Consider the following 14,337-nt stretch of genomic DNA (forward strand, 5'->3'; position numbering starts at 1 on the left):
CTATAGAGATAGCAGGGAAAAAAACAGTATCCAAATCACCAAGAGTTTGCAAGAAAAAAGCCTTGTCTGTGCAAGAAAGAGAGCCAAAGCTCCAAGAAGGCAAGTCCTAGTCAACATTTCTAACTCATTTGGGAAGTTAGAATAAGCTGAGATACTTCAGGTTTTCTGACACACACTGAAGAATTTTTGACTGGGTGCAGTAGCTCACACCTGTAATCTCAGCCTTTTGAGAGTAGCTGAGGCAGGCGGGATTGTTTGAGCCCAGAAGTTCAAGAGCAGCCTGGGAAATGTGGCAAAACCTCTTCTCTCCAAAAAATACAAAAATTAGCCAGAAGTTGTGGGCACACTTGGAGTTCCAGCTACTTGGGAGGTTGAGGTAGGAAGATTGCTTGAGCCTGGGAGGTGGAGGTTGCAATGAGCCGAGATCATGCCACTGCACTCTAGCCTGGGTAACAGAGCAAGACTGCAACACTCTGTCTCTCTCTCTCTCTGTCTCTCTCTCTCTCTCTCTCTCTCACACACACCACACACACACACACACAAGAATTTTTCTAGATAGACCATTGTGAAATCTGCAATACAAGCAGCATATCTAGCACTGTTACTGTGGTGAACAGAATTCTCCTTCGCCCTCTGGTGTTACTCCAATTATGTGGTTACATTGTCACATGGCAAAAGGGTTTTGCAGATGTAATTACAAATCAGTTGACCTTAAAATGGAGAGCTAATCCAGGTAGGCCTAACCTCACCACATGAGCTCTTTAAAGGCAGAGCATTTTCTCCAGAAGAAGAAGTCAGAGATTCAAAGCATGAGAAGAATTCCACGTGCAGTTGCCAGCTTGAGGATGGAGGGCGCCGTGTGCAAAGGCCCTAAGTGCAGCCTCTCGAAACTAAGAGCAATCCCTGGCTGACATCAGCAAAAAATCAGGGACTTCAGTCCTGCAGCTGCAAGGAACTGGATTCTGCCAACAACCTGAATGAACTTGGAAGCATATTTTCACCCAGAGCCTTCAGATAAGAGTCCAGGTCAGATCATATCTTGATTTCAGCCTACTGAGACCCTAAGTGGAGAACCCAGTTGAGCCCACCGTGACTTCTGACCTACAAAACTATAAAGTAACAAAAAGATAATGTTTAAAGCCACTAAATTTGTGGTAATTTGTTACACAGTCACAGTGAACTAATACACTATGGAACCCCAAACCCCAAAGCTCCAACCAAAGCAAGTCTTTTGATGTGAAATATGTGGTGAAGATAAAAGTGATGAGTATCACATATAGTGTCTATTCCTAACTACAACTATGTAAAAAAAAGCATAGGTTCAGAGGTAAAAGTACATGCCAGCATTACCCAGCCACTGAGTGATTTGGGGGATAGGGATTGGGGCTTGAGCTTTGGGCCTGGTCGAGTCTAAAACCCACTGCATAACTTTTCCTTTCACACAGAAAGGCAGTATCTTATAGTAGTTAGGAATCTGGCTTTAGATTTCTGTAGTCTAACATACCCATTCACATACAGACACCTGATTTATAACAGAGGTGTCACATCAGAGCAGTGGGAAAATGCAGGACAGTTGGATATCTTAATGGAGAAAAAATGAATTTGACCCTTTCCTCACTCCACTTGCAAGAATTGTTTCCAGGTAGCTTAAAGACCTAAGTGTGAAAAACCTATAAAGGTTTAGAAGAAAATGTAGGAGAACATTTTTAGGATCCTGGGTAAGGGAAGGGTTTCTTAAACACTACACAAAAAGCATTAACCATAAGAAAATACTTAATACATTAAAATGTAAAACTTCTGTTCCTCAAAAAACATCATTAAAAGAGTGAAAAGACAAGCCATAGAGTGGAAGAAGGTATTTACAACATATATAACTGATAAAGGACTACTTTCCAAATTATATGAAGAACACCTACAAATCAGTAAGGAAAAGGAAGATGATTCAATTTTTCTAAACAGGCAATAATCTTGAAAAGACACTTTTCAAAAGGAGATATCTAAATGTCTAATAAACATATGAAAAGATGCTCAATCTCATTATTGGGACAATGCAAATTAAAACTACAGAGAAATAGTACAACATGCTCATCCGTTTGGCAAAACTTAAAAGTCTGACAATACCAAGTGTTAGTGAGGATGTGGAACTAGAACTCTCCTATACTACTGTGGGACTGTAAATTAATGCAACTACTCTGGAAAACTGAGGTATTGTCTAATAAAGTTGAAGATATGCACATAAAATGACCTGGAAATTCCAGTCCAAATTATATATCTTAGTGATACATAGTCTTAGATATACCAGAATACATGCCTAAGAATGTTTTAAGCAGCAACCAAGATGCCTATCCCACAGAATAAATAAGTAAATAAATAAATAGCAATATAGCCATACTAGAAAATACTGTATATCAATGAAAACAAAAGAACTACATAATAAAAAGGGTTTTTTTTGTTTGTCTTTTGTTTTGTTTTTGTTTTTGTTTTGAGATGGAGTCTCCCTCTGTCACCCAGGCTGGAGTGCAGTGGCTCAATCTTGGCTCACTGCAAACTTCACCTCCTGGCTTGAAGCAAGTCTCCTGCCTCTTGGCCTCCTGGGATTACAGGCACCTGCCACCACGCCCAGCTAATTTTTGTATTTTTAGTAGAGACAGGGTTTCACCATGTTGGCCAGGCTGGTCTCGAACTTCTGATCTCGTGATCCGCCCACCTCGTCCTCCCAAAGTGCTGGGATTACAGGCGTGAGTCATTGCATCTGGCCTAATACAAGGTTTAAAAACAGGCGAAACTGTTTAGTCAACGTTTAGGTAAACGCTAAAGAAAAGCAAGGAAATTATTACTCTGAAATTTGGGAGGAGATGGAGGCTGTGTCTGGAAAAGGATAAATGGGTGTCTTAGACTGCTTGAACTGCCATAATAAAATACTATAAATTGAGTGGCTTAAACAACAGAAATTAATCTTCTCACAGTTTTGGAGCCTGGGAATTCCAACATCAAGGCATCAGCTGACTAATTCCTGGTGAGGGCTCAATTCTTGGCTTGCAGATGGTGGCCTTTATGCTGTGTCCACATGGCCTTTCCTCTGAGCTCGCAGGGAGAGAGAGAGAGAGAGAGAGAGAGAGAGGGCACTCTGGGATATCTTCTGACAAGGGCATCAATCCTATCATGAGGACCACTCCCTCATAACCTTGTCTCACCCTAGTTATCTCCCCTCCCAAAGGCTCCATCTCCAAATCCTATACTGGGGGGTTAGGGCCTCAACATATAAATTTGGGGGATCACAAATATTCAGTTCATAACAACGGGGCTTCTGGGATGACCATGTTATTCTACAACTAGGTAGTGACTACAGATGTTTCCTTTTTCAACCATTTATACATTATCTGTATGTCCTATACTACAATATAAAGTCACAGATCTGGGTTAACTCAAGAATTTTCTCCTTATTATCTCTATGGTTTTCACCATGTCTTTCAGTCTCCTTGAGTCTTGACTTCCTCATATATAAAACGGGCATAATACCTACCTTACGGGATAGTTAAGAGAAAATACAGCACTTAGCCAGTGCCTGGCATGGATGTAGCCAATAAATACTAGTTTTAAAACATATTTCTTTCACCCATTTACTTGTTCATTATTCACTCATCACACTTTCACCAAAAGTCTACTGTGCGACAAGCCGTGAGCTAAATGACTAAGGGTGTAATAGAAATGAGACAACTGTCTTTTCTCTTGAAACATGAGACTTGAACGCCCTCTGTTGGAACTATGGAAAAAATTCTTCCCAGGTTGAGCCTCCTGCCCTTCTTTTTAACCTCTCTAAAGGTATTAGGGAAAAAAATCATTAGTTCAAAAATATTTTTAATGGTATAAAATAAGGAGATAATTGGAAATCTGAACATTGAAAATTGTCAAGGAATTCCTGTTAATTTTTGTTTAGGTAAAATAATGGAATCGGCCAGGCGCCGTGGCTCATGCCTGTAATCCCAGTACTTGAAAGGCCGAGGCAGATGGATTACTTGAGGTTAGGAGTTCAAGACCAGCCTAGCCAACTTGGTGAAACCCCGTCTCTATCAAAAAATACAAAAATTAGCCGGGTGTGGTGGTGCGCGCCTGTAATCCCGGCTGCTCAGGAGGCTGAGGCAAGAGAATCACTTGAACCTGGGCGGTGGAGGTTGTAGTGAGCAGAGATCATGCCACTGCACTCCAGCCTAAGCGGAAGAGCAAGACTCTGTCTCAAAATAAGTAAACAAATAAAATAAAATAATGGTATCATGGATTTTTTTTCAAGAACCCTTGCTGTTTAGATCAATGGTCCCCAACATTTTTGGCACCAGAAACCAGTTTTGTGGGAGACAATGGACGGTGGGGGGCTGGGTGGGGAGGCACAGATGGTTTCAGGATTAAACTGTTCCACCTCAGATCATCAGGCATTAGATTCTCATAAGGAGCAAACAACCAAGATCCCTCACACATGCAGTTCACAATAGGGTTCGCGTTGCTGCTGATCTGACAGGAGGTGGAGTTCAGGTGGTAATGCTGGTTTGCCCGCTGCTCAACACCTGCTGTGCAGCCTGGTTCCTAAACAGGCCACAGACCAGTACTGGTCTACCGCCTGGCTGGGGATTGAGGACCCCCGGTTTAGATACTTGCTGAACTGTTTCCAGATGAAATGATATGTCTAGCATATCAGTCAAAGTTCAACCAGAGAAATAGAGCCAGTATGAAGAGATCTATTGCAAGGAATTGGCTTGTGAGACTATGGGGCTGGCTAGGCAAGTCCTAAATCCGTAGGGCAGGCCGTCAGGAAGAGCAGGCTGGAACCCTCAGGCATGAACTAAACCTGCAGTACACAGATGGAATTTCTTCCTTCTCAGAGAAGTCTCAGTACTGCTCTTACGGACTTTCAACTGATTTAATCAGGCTCACCCAGATTATATAGGTTGAGTCCCCTTAAAAATCTACTAATTATGGGCAGTAATCACACTCACAAAAGACTTTCACAGCTACACCTAGATTAACGAATAACTGGGTGCTATAGTCTAGCCAAGTTGACACATAAAATTGACTATCACATCTGTGAATTGATTCAAAATCACAGGGGAGGGAGAACGTAGGGGTAGAACTGGCCCACACTTTGATGGTCCTTGAGATTGGGGTGATGAGACATAGGGTTTATTATAGTATTCTGTCTGCTTTGTGTATGTTTACAATTTTCTAAATAAAAGTTAAAAAGTATATTTTGAGGCCAGGCGTAGTAGCTCACGCCTACAATCCCAGCATTTTGGGAGGCTGAGGCAGGCAGATCACCTGAGGTCAGGAGTCTGAGACCAGCCTGACAAACCTGGAGAAACCCTGTCTCTACTAAAAATACAAAATTAACTGGGCATCGTGGTGCATGCCTGTAATCCCAGCTACTCAGGAGGCTGAGGCAGGAGAACTGCTTGAACCCAGAAGGTGGAGGTTGCAGTAAGCTGAGATCATGCCAGTGCACTCCAGCCTGGGCAACAAGAGCGAAACTCTGTCTCCAAAATAAAAAAAAAATCTATATCTATATCTATCTGTCTATCTATATATACACACACACACACACACACTCAGAATCTCACTGCTGTATATTTGATATTTTTCTTTCTGAATCTTTTTCTTTACACATTTATACATAGTTAAGATCATGCTGGAATTACAAAGCTATATTTCATTTTTTCATAGCATTATACCATTAGCACTTTCAGATCTCATTAAAAATTATTCGCAAATGTCAAACAAAATGATTAAGAACCCAGGCTTTGACATCACAAAAACCTGGTTCACACATCCTAGTTCTGCTGTTCATTGCTGTGTGATCTTTGTCTAAAATTCTTAGGTTTTCTATGCTTCAGTTTCCTTTAATATAGCCATTCAATTCAACTGCTTGTTCATTTGTTCATTCAGCTAATATTGATTGAATTCATCCTCTGAGTAAGATCCCGTGTAGGTGGCATAACTCCACCAATTAGCAACATAGACAAAGTCCTTGCCTTCAGGGAACCAACATTCTAGTGAGGGAGAACTAGATACACTAACCAACTAAATACACACTGTACAAGGGGATTATAAGTGATCTGGAGAAATAAAGAAGAGTATGGGAAAAGGAAAGTGCCAGGAGCATGAGATGGGGATTGCTATTAGGTCAGAAAAGTCTTTTCAGATAAGGTGATATTTGAATGAACACTTAGAGAATTTGAAGGAGTCGGTCATTTGAATATCTGGAGGAAGGGCATTCTAAGCAGAAGCGACCACAAATACAAAGGCCATTGTGATTGGAGCAGAATAAATGACTGGAAGATGGGAGAGATAGGGTAAGGGAGTTAACAGGGAGTAGACTGTGCAAGGGGGCCCCGTTAAGAGTTCTGAACAAAGGAGGGGTATCTGGCTTCTGTTTCTCGTTACAGTGATAAAAAATAAAGGAGACAAGGGCAGAAACATGAAAACCACTTGGTGGGTGATTTTAATAATCCAGATGAGAACTGCTGATAGGTTGGACCAGGTTGGTAGCAGTAGAGGCTGTGAGCAATGGTCAGACCCTGGATATATGTGAAAGTAGAGCCCACAGTATTTGCTGATGAATGTACGTGGAGTGAGAGAGAAAAAGAGGGGTTAAAAGTTATTCCAATAGTTTTGCTTGAGTGACTGAAAGGATAGAGTTGCTATTAAATGAGATGTGAATAAAGCAGGGAGAGAGGGCTTAGTAAGAGGAAGGTTAAGATCCAGACTATTTTCTTAAAAAAAAGAAAAAACTGTTTATACCAGCACATATCCATAGCATGGAGAGAAAAGGAGAAAAGAAAACAATAGTAACATTTTGGCACCCGAAAGCCTGGTGGACCAGGGGTAACTGACTTAGCAGAGGCAAGAAAGCACAGTCCTAAACCAATGAGAAAATAAAAAATCAACCAATTTAAACAGTAGTGTTCTCAAAAAGCTCAGGAATCTGTGGCATCAGGTACAGCTGCAAGTTGGTTAGTGAGCACAAAATAAAGATAATTAAAGCTGTTTAAGAATAGTGATTCTGGCTGGGTGCAGTGGCTCACGCCTATAATTCTAGCACTTTGGGAGGCTGCGGTGGATGGATCACAAGGTCAGGAGTTTGAGACCAGCCTGGCTAACATGATGAAACCCCGGCTCTACTAAAAATACAAAAATTAGCCAGGCAAGTTGGAGCACCTGTTATCCCAGATACTAAGGAGGCTGAGGCAGGAGAATCGCTTGAACCCGGGAGGCAGAGGTTGCAGTGAGCCAAGATTGCACCACTGCACTCCAGCCTGGGTGACGGAGCAAGACTCCTTCTTGAAAAGAAAAAGAAAAAAAAAGAAGAAGAAGAAAAATAGTCATTCCGAGATTTGTTCTACTCTTTACTGATGAATGACTGCCTCTTCCCAACTCAAGCAGAGGAACTGGAAGGCACAAGGCACAGTTAGGGGTGGAGGTGTCATACCAAAACAACAAGATTAAGGAAACCAAGGCATATTCAGTGTTTAGACTCCAAGCCCTCTAACTCCATCAACTCCCAGGTTCTAGGTTAACTCCACCCTCTAGTCAGGGCTTTGGGAGATTCTTCCTTTGTGAGGAATCCAAGTAGTCCAGAAGAAAGGACACAAATGTGCTGGTATTTGGAGTTCACTAGTCAGATTATCCTACAATGAAGCTTGGATCAATAACTCCAAACTTCCAATCAGCTTTTTATACCCTCACCTTAAACAGAAAACAAACGAGGCGGCAGGAGTGGTGGCTCACTCACACCTGAAATCCCAGCACTTTGGGAGGCCAAGGAGGGTGGATCACCTGAGGTCAGCAGTTCGAGACCAGCCTGACCAACATAGTGAAACTCCATCTCTACTAAAAATACAATAATTAGCTGGGCATGATGGCGGGTGCCTATAATCCTAGCTTCTGGGGAGGCTGAGGCAGGAGAATTGCTTGAACCCAGGAGGCGGAGGTTGCAGTGAGCTGAGATTGTGCCACTGCACTCCAGCATGGGCAACAGAGGAAGACTCCATCTCAAAAAAAAAAAAAAAAAGAACAGAAAGAAAGAAAAAAAGAAAACAAACAAGACAAGTATTTAAGGACAGCCCCCACTGTTGTTCTAGTCAGGCGTCAGGAAGATATGCACTTAGATGTTTGTGTTCTATCAGCCATTTTTACCCAGAATTCTGTCTCTCTTGTTATTATTACCTCCCTCTATCTTCTTTCATCTGCTTTCTTCTTTTCTAAATAAAAGTAGAGTTCCAAGAAGCTCATGTTTTTATTTTATTTATTTATTCATTCATTCATTTATTTTAGAGATGGGGTCTAGGTTGCTGAGGCTGGACTTGAAGCCCTGGGCTCATGCAATCCTTCCTTCTAAGCCTCCCACGTAGCTGGGACTACAGGTGCACACCGCTATGCCTGGCAGGGTCCTGCTTTTGTCTCTTTGCTCTTGTCTGCTTAAAAGTCACCTCTGAATCATCACTAGAACTTGACTTCTCACAGATGAAAAGGCGGTATGATGAATACAAGTAAAGATTGGGATGATGCACTTGAAAGATGGAGGAAGGGGCAAGTAAAGGAACACAGGTGGCCATGAGAAGCTGAAAAAGCAAGGAAACAAATTATCCCCTCAGAGCCTCCAAGGAACCTCTAAAAGCCAAAACGTTGACTTTAGCCCAGTAAAACTGAATTCAGACTTCTGACCTTCAGAACTGTAAGAGAATAAAACTTGTTTTAAGCCATTAAAACAAAACAAAATTTGACCTCTCACAACAGAGGGGAAGTCTTATTGTCTTTCTCTAGATTTCAGAACCATGGCCAGTGATCCAAATACACATTATGAGGGTGACATGGGCTCCATCACACACTCCTGAAGGGAGTGTAAATTAATCTAATGTTCTGAAAAAGTAGCTATAATATGCTGCAAGATTTTAAAAGTGCATATTCTTCAACCCAACAACCGTATTTCTAAAAAGTAATTCTAAGGAAACCTTTTTTAAAAATATGGACATTGTGGCCGGGCGCGGTGGCTCAAGCCTGTAATCCCAGCACTTTGGGAGGCCGAGACGGGCGGATCACGAGGTCAGGAGATCGAGACCATCCTGACTAACACAGTGAAACCCCGTCTCTACTAAAAAATACAAAAAAACTAGCCGGGCGAGGTGGCGGGCGCCTGTAGTCCCAGCTACTCGGGAGGCTGAGGCAGGAGAATGGCGTGAACCCGGGAGGCAGAGCTTGCAGTGAGCTGAGATCCGGCCACTGCACTCCAGCCTGGGCGACAGAGCGAGACTCCGTCTCAAAAAAAAAAAAAAAAAAAAAAAAAAAAAAAAATATGGACATTGTTATTAAAGATACATATTGAAATATTTATGGACACACTGATAAAATGTCTGGGATCTGCTTCACATCAATCCTGTTTGGTGAGCATATTCACACTTTCTCATAGGAGAGCCACTAGGCACATACGGCTATTGAGCTAGTTCAGTTGAGATATGCTATGAATGTAAAGTACACACTAGATTTTGAAGAGTTAGTACCAAAAAAATTAAAATATGTCATTAATCATTTGGAAACTGGTTATATATTAAAATAATATTTTGGATGTATTGAGTAAAATAAAATATATTATTAAAATTAATTTCACAGGTGGGGCACAATGGCTTACACTTGTAATCTCAGCACTTCGGGAAACTGAGGTGAGGTGGGAGGATCACTTAAGCCCAGGAGTTCCAGATCAGCTTGAGCAACACAGGGAGACTCTGTCTGTACAAAAAATTTAAAAGTTAGCAGGCCTGTTGGCACATGCCTGTAGTCCTAGCTACTCATGAGGCTGAGGCTGGAAGATCGGTTGAGTCCAGGAATTTGATGCTGCAACGAACTATGATTGCACCCCTACACTCCAGCCTGGGCAATAGAGTGAGACCCTGTCTTAAATAAATAAATAAATAAATAAAATTTCACTTCTTTAATATTTTTCAAATGTAGCTACTGGAAAATTTTAGGTTACAATTAAGTTATGTTTTAAATTACAAACATGGTTTTCATTTGTAGTTTACATTATATTTTTATTGGACAGCACTGGTATAGAATCCATATACTATAGTTAAAACAAGATTTTCCATTAAACATGAACATGTTTGGATACTGGACCAAAAATGGCTATTGTTGAAACTAAATAATGGGTACATGGGAGTTTATTATACCATTTTCTTTACTTTTGTACATGATTGAAAATTCCATAATGAGTCTGGGCACAGTAGCTCACACCTGTAATACCAGTGCTTTGGGAGGCCAAGACAGGAGAATTGCTTGAGCTTAGGAGTTTGAGACCAGCCTAGGCAATATAAAGAAACCCTACTTCTAAAAATAAAACAAAAATAAAAATAAAAAATTTAATTAGCTGGGTGTGGGTCACATGCCTGTAGTCCCAGCTTAATCAGAAGGCTGAGGAGGGAGGATACATCGAGCCTGGGAATTTAAGGCTGCAGTAAGCTATGATTGTGCCACTGTGCTCCAGCCCGGGTGACAGATCAAAATCCTTTCTCAAAAAATATATATATTACATAATGAAAGTTTTAAAATATGTGACTAAAGCCATTTTCAGAAAAATACTCATCCTTATTTATATAATAGTAAAAAGTAAAAAGTAAGCCTGATCTTCAGTAGCAGTAGAGGAATGGCTAGGTGAATTATGTTCATCTGTATGCTAAAAGAGTATGACGCAGCCATTAAATAATAAAATAAAATATAACATCAAATATTTGAATGCTTACTATATTCCAGACTCTGTGCTAAGCAAATTATATGCATTACATCACTTAATTTTTATAACAGCTTTCTGAGTTGGATAAAATTTTTCTTCTCCAACCTCTCCCCTTGACTCCAAATTTATATATTCAATAGCCCACCAAAACCCATTAGCTAGATGATATGGATAAAGAGCCCAACAAACTGAAAGAAAAAAATGAATTGGAAGAAAAGAAACTATGTAAGGAAAAAATATTTTAAACAAAAAAGGAAACTCATTAATATGAGAAAAATAAGGGACACTATATTAACGAAATGAAACAACTTTTTTTCTTTTTCTCTCTTTTTTTTTTTTTTAAGACAGCATCTTGCTATGTTGCTCATGCTGGCCTTGAAAACCTGGGCCCCAGCCTCCCACTTCAGCCTCCCAAGTAGCTGGAACTACAGGCACACCCCACCACGTCTAGCTCAGAAACAATTTTTTAAAGGAAAGATTAGATATCCAGAACAAAAAAACCGTTCTTGGAAATTTAAAACATGATAGCAGACATTAAGAACTCGCTAGAAGGGTTGAAAGATAGCATTGAGGCAAACCCTCAGAGAGGAAAGAAAAAACACAAAAAAATGGGAAAAAGAGTAAGAAAACAAAATTCTAAGACTAGTCCACCAAAATCCCTATCTGAATAACACAAGTTTCAAGAAGAAGAATCACCCATGAAATACATGGAAAATTTTACCCTGAACAGAATGATATGGACATGATTGAAAGGGCCCAGTCCAATAAATAAAAATTACTTTATACCAATGTACGATGCTATAAAAATTCAGAACGTTAAAAGAAAAAGAATGCCCCTTATAAATTTCCAGAGACGGAGGAAAAAAAAAAAAAAACAGGTCACATACAAATGATGAAGATGAGAATGGATTTAGTTTTCTCAACAATAACTCTGGAAGCAAGAAGCCAATGGAGTAATGCCTTCAAAATTCTGAGGGAAAATTATGTCCGAGCTAGAGTTCTGTATCCAGCCAAATGATCAATTAGGTGTGAGAATAGAAAAGAGACATTTTCTGACAGCTTCCTTTTACAGGGAGCTAACTGGAGGGTGTGTTCCACCAAAAGAAGAGACTAACCCAAGAAAACGAAAGGCATGGACTCCAGAAAAAAAGGAGATCCAATACAGGAGAAAATAGGAAGGAAATCTCCAGGATAGTGATGAAGGTGTATGGGAAACCAGCCAGAATGAAGTAACTCAGTCGCCTCTAAACGAAATATCTTAAAGAAGATGAAGTTGATAGAACTTTACATCTGGGCCAGGCATGGTGGCTCATATCTGTAATCCCAGCACAAATTATCTGGGCATGGTGGTGGGTTCCTGTAATCCCAGTTACTTTGGAGGCTGAGGCAGGCGAATCACTTGAACCTGGGAGGGGGAGGTTGCAGTGAGCTGAGATCGAGCCACTGTACTCCAGCCTGGGCAACAGAATGAGACTCCATCAGAAAAAAAGAAAAGAGAAAAGAAAAAGGCTGAGGTGGGCAGATCACTTGAGGTCAGGAGTTTGAGAACAGCCTGGCCAACATGGTGAAACCCCGTCTCTACTAAAAATAAGAAAATTACCCAAGCATGGTGGTGCACACCTGTAATCCCAGCTACTCCAGAGGCTGAGGCAGGAGAATCGCTTGAACTCAGGAGGCAGAGGTTGCAGTGAGCCAAGATCATGCCACTGCACTGCAGCCTGGGTGACAGAGTGAGACTCCATCTCCAAAGAAAGAAAAAGAAGGAAGGAAGGAAGGAAGGAAGGAAGGAAGGAAGGAAGGAAGGAAGGAAGGGAGAGAAAAGTTTTAGAACCAATTCAATTTATACTTTCCATGTATACCTCCTCATAGGCTAATTTGTCCTTAGTTTGGGGTTTTTTTGTTTCTAAAATGCTGATTCTAAAAGAATACTTATCTGCCCTAAAATGACATTTTTTGGGTTTTGAACATAATCCCCAGCTGGTGTTTTGTGACGTTGCAGGAACAAGCTCATGTTTTCCTGTATACATTTCAGTGACTACTTATGACTATCACTTCCACCCTATTTTAACTGTGCCATTCCACATAAAGTCTTAAGATTTACAATTTCACCTCCGATAGCTTGCTGCTGCCCACAGAATATGTGTAAAGTAGTAAGTACCCATTTCCTGATATTTGCTTTTGCTTTTTTCCATAGTAATAGTTCTACAACATCTGATTTTTAGCAAGGTTCATAGCCACCAGAAGTGGAGACTCCATTTCCCAGCATTGCTTGCAGGTGTGGTAATGAGGCTGAGTTCTGGCCAATGGGAAGGAAGCAGAAGTGTCCTGACGTGGCAACCAAGACTCCTCCTGAGAGAACAGTGGACACACATCTTTTGCCCTTTTCCTTTATCCTGCTGCAAAGTGTAAGGGCAAGATCTGTAGGCCTGAAGTAATGAAAGTAAGAGCCACCTCATGGATGTTAGGGATGTAGGAAGAGTGAGCTGGATCCCTGAGCTGAGGGACCAGGCCAGCCCAGGACCCCCACAAAAGAGGAAAATAAATGTTTAAGTCATAGTCATTGACTCTATAACTCATTGCTAAAATTGATGCACACTAACTCCCCTCTATAGTTGCTTTCCAGATGCCTTTTCTGGGTCTGATGCTACCTCTAATGGGCCAGGTGACCAGAATTGAATGTAATCAATTCTTGTTCAGATGTGACCTCTATGATTCTGTTCAAGTTTCCTGGGCTCTCCACGTCCTGCTCCTGTTGAAGCTCCAGTCTGTGGATGTATTCTCGAACTCATTCTTTCAAAATGGTCAGTGGAGATTTTTATTTTCAAATGCCCAACTGGGGTTGTTGTGCACAGAATGGACTATCAACAGTTACTAGCCATTAAAATAATATTTAATTTTTAAAGTCTTATGTTTAAAAACTTAGATTTTCTTAAAGCTTTTATTTCAACTTGTAAAGTTATTATTCTGTTTTATAGGCAGTAATTTTTATGTAAATTAGAAACAATAACTTTAGCTTGCTCTATGATGAATGTTCAAATAAGTCTAAGAGATTAAATTTCCAGAAACATTAGCACCACTTAAAACCATGATTAATTAAATCCCCTGAAAATTTTAAATCTACTTCATTAATGTCATATTGGTGGCAGCAGTGGCCGATCTAGAGTGGCCACTGCCAAGACATCGGCTGCAGCAGGGAGGCACTGCTGGGGTTATACACTCCACGGAACAGGCAGAAGCCCCGCCCTCCCCAGGTGCCGCTGCAGCTGCCCAAGCCCGGCTGCAAACCCAGGCAGCTCTGTGCTCTTGGAGGCCCAGGTAGGTCCCCCTGCGAAGTGTCTGCTCCCACTGCCTGGCCTCTCCCTGCTCCCAGTGCCCGTTCCAATTATGGAGCAAGGTTGGAGCCGAACCCGGGCACTGTCACAGCCCAGCCAGGTGGGCACACACTCAGGGTAGCACTGACATGCCAGCCCCCTGCCACCTTGGCCCCTTCTGGACTTTGGGCACTGACGCATACGGGAGGGAAGCCAAGCAGGGGCTGAGGACAGGTGAAACATGATGAATGTGTTAGA

Source organism: Trachypithecus francoisi, unplaced genomic scaffold, assembly GCF_009764315.1.
Source record: "Trachypithecus francoisi isolate TF-2019V2 unplaced genomic scaffold, Tfra_2.0 Lachesis_group0, whole genome shotgun sequence".
Lineage (NCBI taxonomy): Eukaryota > Metazoa > Chordata > Mammalia > Primates > Cercopithecidae > Trachypithecus > Trachypithecus francoisi.